We start from the raw sequence: 6,806 nt of genomic DNA, 5'->3' as shown, positions 1-6,806 counted from the left end.
TAAATCCCCTCGTCTTCAAATTGCCGTGTAATGTGGCCATTTTCTATCAAAACACTCGCGGTCTCCGTGAGTTCCACGCCAGTGTTATTTCATCCTCCTTTCCTATAATTGTAATTACCGAAAATTGTTTGTGCAGTGACATATAACCTTCGGATTTTTTTCCCACCTGAGTATAATGTCTCCCGCAGTGACCGAGACCTTAGTGGAGCAAAACAAGAAGGTGGTGGTGTATTGATTGGCGTTTTGAGTTCCCTGAAATGTGTTCGGCGCGCGGATAGTTAAACCATACGGGAATCTATATGGGTTGAAATCAGCCTAGAGCGCACCGAGAAATTGCTGTGTACACTTTTATGTGCCTCCGAATGTACCTCCTGTAATTTTTCACGAAAAAAAAATTATGGGGCTTTACGTGCCAAAACCACTTTCTGATTATGAGGCACGCCGTAGTGGAGGACTCCGGAAATTTTGATCACCTGGGGTTCTTTAACGTGCACCTAAATCTAAGCACACGGGTGTTTTCGCATTTCGCCCCCATCGAAATGCGGCCGCCGTGGCCGGGATTCGATCCCGCGACCTTGTGCTCAGCAGCCCAACACTATAGCCACTGAGCAACCACGGCGGGTAATTTTTCACGAAGGCACTGCATCAATCGAATGCGTATTATCCTCCTACAGTAAATGCATTCTATATTTGTCCTCGGTAATCTTAATACATCGGGCGTTGATTGGCGCATGCATACACTATACCTTCTCACAGTAACCACTGCGAGAGAACAAATGCGGCTTATTGTTCGACTTTCTAGCCTTTAATTCCATTCAACAGCATAGTTTGATCACGAATTGTTGTGCTAATGTGTTAGACGTATGCCTTACGAATGCGCAGGATGTACAGGTGTCCCGTTTTGACATTCCTCTCGTTTGAGCCGGCAAGTTTCATCCACCCCTAGAAATAACAGCCTCCGCGGCCGGGTCTTAGACATAACACTTCCAGCGGTATCACCAGATGTCCAAGCTTTGCCTTCAAGCGTGGTGACTCTGCGACGTCTTTTCCAACACCGATTAGTCTCAGGTTACTGGCACGGTGGATGCTGAACAGCAGGCTCGCCAAATCATGGAGCTTGTTCTTGATGACATGCAGATATTTATCCCCGAGCGCGGACATAAGTGCGCAAAGTGTCCTCATTGGTTCTCGTTTGAGCTGATAAATGCTTAGAAGCATAGAAAAGTCTTGCGCACAGAAAAGCTAAATGCTCACGAAGTGATGATTGGGGGCAGCAATGTCGTCTTTTTAGAGCTCGTTGCAAACGTTTCTACAAGCGAGACCGCGATTTGTATGTGACGTTCCTGGAAAAGAGCACCTCTGAACGGCCGGCTGATATTTGGAAATATATCCGGAATCGCTCCGGTGAACGCGGAGAGTCCTTTCGCCTGCCTGACTCAAATGGTGCAGAAGTCTGAGTGGTCGCTCACTGTTTTGCTGCTCATTTTTCTTCAATATATAAAACCTCTGATATCAGCGACAGTGCCGGTCAGCAGCGGGCTTCAGTTACGATACCTAGTACAGTGTTGTTCGATGAGAAGCTCATCCATGACTTGTGGTGGTGGTAAACTTTATTGAAAGGGGGAAGGGGAGGTGGCTGAGGGATCGGGCTCAAGTAAGGCCCTGGGCCTGCTTGGCCTTCTCCGCCCAGTCCACCAGTTCAAGCTGTCGGTCGGCGTCCCCGGACCTGAGTCAGGCTGTCCAGTCAGTCTCGCTGCTGACGGGGGGATGAGAAAACGGGAGCGAGGTGCATTCCCACATTATGTGTGTGAGTGTCCCTGTTTGCGAACAGAGCCTACATTGGTCGCTTTCCTTGCCCCCTGTGATTGTGTTAATGTACATTGGGTGTGGGTGTGTGCTTGTCTGGAGTCGCCTAAACGCGACCGCTTGCGTTTCATCGAGTTGTTTGGCCGGTTGTGGAAGCGCGCGACGCCTCAAGCGATGCCTATGGGCTATTTCGGGATAAGTCTCGCATCGTTCCTCGTGTCTCTCCTACTCGTTCACGCCGTCCGCATCCACGGAAGAGGCTCGGCGAGCGAGATCTCGAGCCATACTGTGAGCCGGCGCGTTGCCGGGCACAGCCGCGTGAGCGGGGGTCCACACGAAGGTTTTCGAGCCGCTTAGGGGGCACCGTGTGAGGACACGGTACGCCTGACTGACTGCATTCGACGTTTAAGCCCTCATTGTCTTGTGGTCCAGATGGCATTTCCTCGGCAATTTTAAAAGCTTCCGGCAACATATTTGAGCGAGTATTTATATCTATATTTAATAACTCTCTAAATAGTTCGACATTTCCGCGCATTTGGAATACTGCTCGTGGTTTCCCTGTAAATAAGTTTGTCTGCAAAACACATGTCTCGAAATGCAGGCCGCTTTCGCTCCTCAGGGCCAAATCCCAGATTTTTCAGCTTGCCCTTTGCCTCATGGCGTCTCCTAGTCCAAAGAGCTTGTAAACTACGAACAAACACTGATTTATCTGTGGTGACTCAATAGTCACCAGTCTTCCGAGGTTCATGACGCAGATTTCTGCGTCAGCATTCCAGAGGGGCCCAGTTGGTGCGGTATACTGCGACCTCAGCAATGCTTTTGATGTGGTCAGCCATCCGATGCTCCTTCTCAAGTTTATGCATCATGGTGTTGATGTTTCAGCCGTTGCTGTCCTTCGCAGCTACCTTTTGGAGAAGTTGTGCTGTGTTAGCATCAATGCACAGTCATGTTTAGTGTACAAGGCCACTAAGGTGGTGTCCCTCAAGGCTCCGTATCAAGACCATTCGATCCTGTTCTTGGTATTTGCCAAATACGTTTCTTCCATTATCCCGAAGTCGTCCTTTCTTCAATATGCCGATGACATCAAGATCTTCAAAGACATTGCCATTATTGATGACTGTCGGATTCTTCAGTCTGACCTGTTGTCTTTTGTAGAATGGTGCAACAATAAAGGTCTCAGCCTCAACGCTTCTAATACCAAAATTATTACCTTTACTCGCAAAACCGAAACTATTTTGTTTTCCTATACTCTGGACTCTTTTCCGCTTAGATAGGGTTGCTGAGGTCAATGTTATCGGTGTACTCTTTATTGCCTCTTTAAGCTTTTCACCTAATATTGAACGCATTGCAATGCGTGGTCTGCGCTTTCTATGTTCTGTTTACTGCCTCTCACGCGAATTCAAATCTTCCACTCTTTTCGTAATGCTGTGTCAGTCTATGTGTCTTTCCCAATGCGAATACGCATCGGTTGTATGGAATGGAACTTCCAAATCCCACAGTGACTGACTAGAAAGAGTACAGAAAAGTTCGTAGCAATTTACACCGTTCTTGCGCTGCCACTGGTCAGTCTTGTAGCGCTTGCACTTTACCCTCACTACCGTCCCTTACTTGCCAACGTATTCATGCAGACCTTCTGCTTTTAAATCAGCTCCTTCGCGGAAATCTGAACTGCGCTGAGCTATACTTAATTATGACACGCTTCGAATTCCGTAGAAATTCACACGGAAAGCATCCACTATTCTTCGTTCCTGCTTGTCACTACAAACATTTTGCTGTGTGTAGGTTTAAAAATCTGTATATTACTTATTTCGCTTTTCTTGATATTTTTCATCAGTCACTTTCGTCGTTCTGTTCCCAGCTTCGTATTGTCATGTGCTAGTTTTTCTCCGTATACTTCCATGCTCTCTTTCGCCGTGTAATTTGGTACATCTTCAGCTTGCCTGGTGATATGTCTAATGTCTCAGAAACTTTTTACTTTCTTTTTCTTTCACACGTACATCCAGTGTTCTTGTTTTATCTCATTTACATGTATTTTACATGAATCAATTTTCCTTTCTTTATTCACTTTCGCTTACCTTTGTACCTTTAGGAGTACAGTTTTCTTTTTCGTCGTCCTTTTTCACTAATCTTCTGTTAATTTTCGGTTTACTTTACCTTTTCGATAGATATATGAGAACTTGTTTTAGCAACTTTCCATTACCTTGGTTGTGTGCACGTGGCCTGTTACCCAACTGGCCTAGTAGGCCAGGCAGCCGCCACAACCATTTGTCTATTTGGGCACGTATACCACGTGGCCGACGTTGTCTGCTCGGCGAGACTAGCGGCCAGCCCGTACATATGGTGGCCCCATGCTAGTGCACAATTTGCGTCGCTCGGTGAAAGAAGCTAGATACATATAGCGCAAAGTGGGTAATGTTCCCGAATATAGCTAATCGCAATAAAACGTTAATTAGCGAATATTTTAATTAGCTATGTGCACCTCTTCTAGAAATACACCTGAAAAAAAAGTACAATGCTATGTGTCACAGTTGTTTCTTTTTGTCTCCTAATACCTTTGAACAAAAACAAGAAAATGTGGAATATGGCGAAGAACTGTGTCGCAGGTTCGAAGTGTAACTCGGCAAGTGAAAAAAAAAACACAGTGTGCAGAAATGTAGTTTAACATTCATGCGTTCTGCTCGAAATTCCGCTGTTCGCATTAACTGAAGCGATGGCTGTGTGTGTCTACTTCTGTGCGCCCTGTCTACTTCGTGCTGTATCCACCGTCACGAAGTGAGGCAATCGTAAAGCCATTGGAGTCTTTGGTTTTATTATCATAATGATTCTGTCCTTCAGGCCGAAGCGGGATCTCGGTGGCTGTATCTTCGACGGTCTTTCGTGTCCCCTCAGCGTGGGAAGAATATTCGCTGCTGCTGTTGCTGCTGCTGGCCCTTCGTGTCCAGGTAGTTGAAATGTCGGTCAGGCAAGTTATAGTAGATGGAGTCGTAACACGTGCACACCAGGTATCGCATGTTGCCGTAGTAGCGGGGCAGGCACGTGCCGGGCCCACGGCCGCTGTACTGGCACTGCTGGTAGCACAAATAGCTAATGCATTGTCCTCGGGTCAGAGGCAGCAGGACCGAAAGCACGGCAAGCGCCACCAGCAGAGGTGAGGCAACAGACGAGGGGCCGGTGGAAAGGAACGGGGGAACCTTGCTGTTCTTTGCGGGTGGCATCTCGTCAGACGTCGGGTTTGCTACCGCTGTTGGCGAAACGATCAAGTCGAAATTTCAGTTCTCCACTCAGATATGGACATATTTCGCTTACGAGCGCTCCGCCTAGGCTGTTTGACATTCGTTGTAAGAATGTTCAGTGCGATTAGCTTTATTTGGGAACTTTATCTGTTTTGCGGTAGGTTTGTCTGTGGGTACATATTTAACCTCTTTCACGTACTCAATGACCCAAGTTGCCAAGTAGCTTGGGTCACTAGGTGTGTTGCCTAGTATATCGGGTCACTAGCTGCTGCTGTTGACTTAGTAGACAACTTGGGTCACAAGGTATGTCCCAGTGGGTATGTAGGTCATAGAACAAATAAAGGTCGACGTTCAAGCTCTTTAATGAGTACTCAGCTCTTCCACTCATCACAACTTTGTCTCTGTCTTGTAACCTCCATCACCATAATTATCACAATAATCATCATACCATATAAAACATATAACTAACTATATACCGACGATAAAGAAGATTGCTACTCACATTAACGTCGATCGCCAATGATTTATAAAGGATGGATGCGGCACCGATGTTCTTTTGCTGAAATTATTATGAATAGAGTATATTTGTGCAGTTACTATTCATAAAGATGCATGTTTTTATCTACAGTGATGTTCAGTTAACTGATTCAGGCTTATTGCGAACTTTTCTGATGCGCTTAAGTAAAACATCCTAGTTTTTTATTGCATGAGACAATGACTAATAGATATACTTATGTAAGCGACAAAATGGTCACGTAAACTTTACATATAGTTCTATCAAATAAAAACATTTATTCAATCATTCATTCATTTGTTCGTTCATTTATTCGTGGTTCCTGAAATCACTTACATTGAGAGGGCAAGAAAAAGATCAATAGCGCATACGTCAGACAACATTAGTTGAAAAATACACGTTGCTTATTGAGTAAATAAGAACCCTCTTTCAGCGGCACGACGCTTAATGTTCCCTTTAAATAGCTGTAACTACAACGTAAACCAAATTGAGGGGCGCGATCGTGTTAATGGGGCATTAAATAAAAAACGCTTAATCAGTTTTCACTCGTGCAACATTCTTTAAAATATTCGTCCAAATTCCTTCGCCTGTACGAAGTGTATATCGAAAGTATTACGTCTGAAACGTACTTCCTGGAAGGCGACTCACTCACCTCGGAATGTTTTCCAGCGCGCTATTTTTGCGACACCATGAAGTTTCAGTCGAGAGCAAAGGAACCGAAAGGGCTCGCGCCAGAGAAGGATTATGCCAACTCTCAAATGGCGGTCATGCTACTGCGCGCCAGGCCTTCTTTTTTCTCTTTTATACGCTAAAGCATTACCGACCATCTTCTCAGAAATGTAAAACTTCGTGCTTTCTCGCGAGCATTCAATCCAGGCGCGGACCGCACTGAATAACTCCCCCTCCCCCTCCCCAAGAAAAAAAAATTAGTTTTCTTCAGTGAAAGCTCGTACCTCTCTTTTTTAAACCTCCCTTCCCTGCCTTTATTTATATGCTTGTTTCCCTTATACCCCGTTCCTGCCTCCCTGCTGCACGCTTACGGTACGGGAAGTCGTGTACATGGAAGCTTGATGTTTTTTGAAGACCTCCATAAGGACACAAATCAAACTTACTGAACCAGCGACATGCAGGAACAGGCAAACCATTACAAAGCTTGAGGTGCATGCGAAAAAACGTAATCGTAAGAGCATCGCGCCATTGTTACTCTGCCGGAAGAAAGCGCCTGCAAGTACGCTCACAATATACCCGGACTA

At 45.6% G+C, this 6,806-nt stretch overlaps 1 long non-coding RNA gene across 1 annotated transcript; it reads right to left on the bottom strand.

Annotated features, from left to right (window-relative positions):
• Nucleotides 1–4,594: 4,594 nt before the first annotated feature.
• On the bottom strand, nucleotides 4,595–6,363 carry LOC129383246 (uncharacterized). Its single transcript, XR_008611128.2, has 3 exons — nucleotides 6,206–6,363; nucleotides 5,542–5,598; nucleotides 4,595–5,047 (listed from the first exon to the last, which is right to left on the bottom strand). It is a non-coding gene; the product is annotated as an uncharacterized lncRNA (long non-coding RNA).
• Between the last annotated feature and the right edge of the window lie 443 nt (nucleotides 6,364–6,806).

Source organism: Dermacentor andersoni, chromosome 8 (genome assembly GCF_023375885.2).
Source record: "Dermacentor andersoni chromosome 8, qqDerAnde1_hic_scaffold, whole genome shotgun sequence".
In the NCBI taxonomy this organism is placed as follows: Eukaryota; Metazoa; Arthropoda; class Arachnida; order Ixodida; family Ixodidae; genus Dermacentor; species Dermacentor andersoni.
The sequence above is the reverse complement of the archived record's forward strand: the minus strand, read 5'-3'. Positions and strand labels throughout refer to the sequence as shown.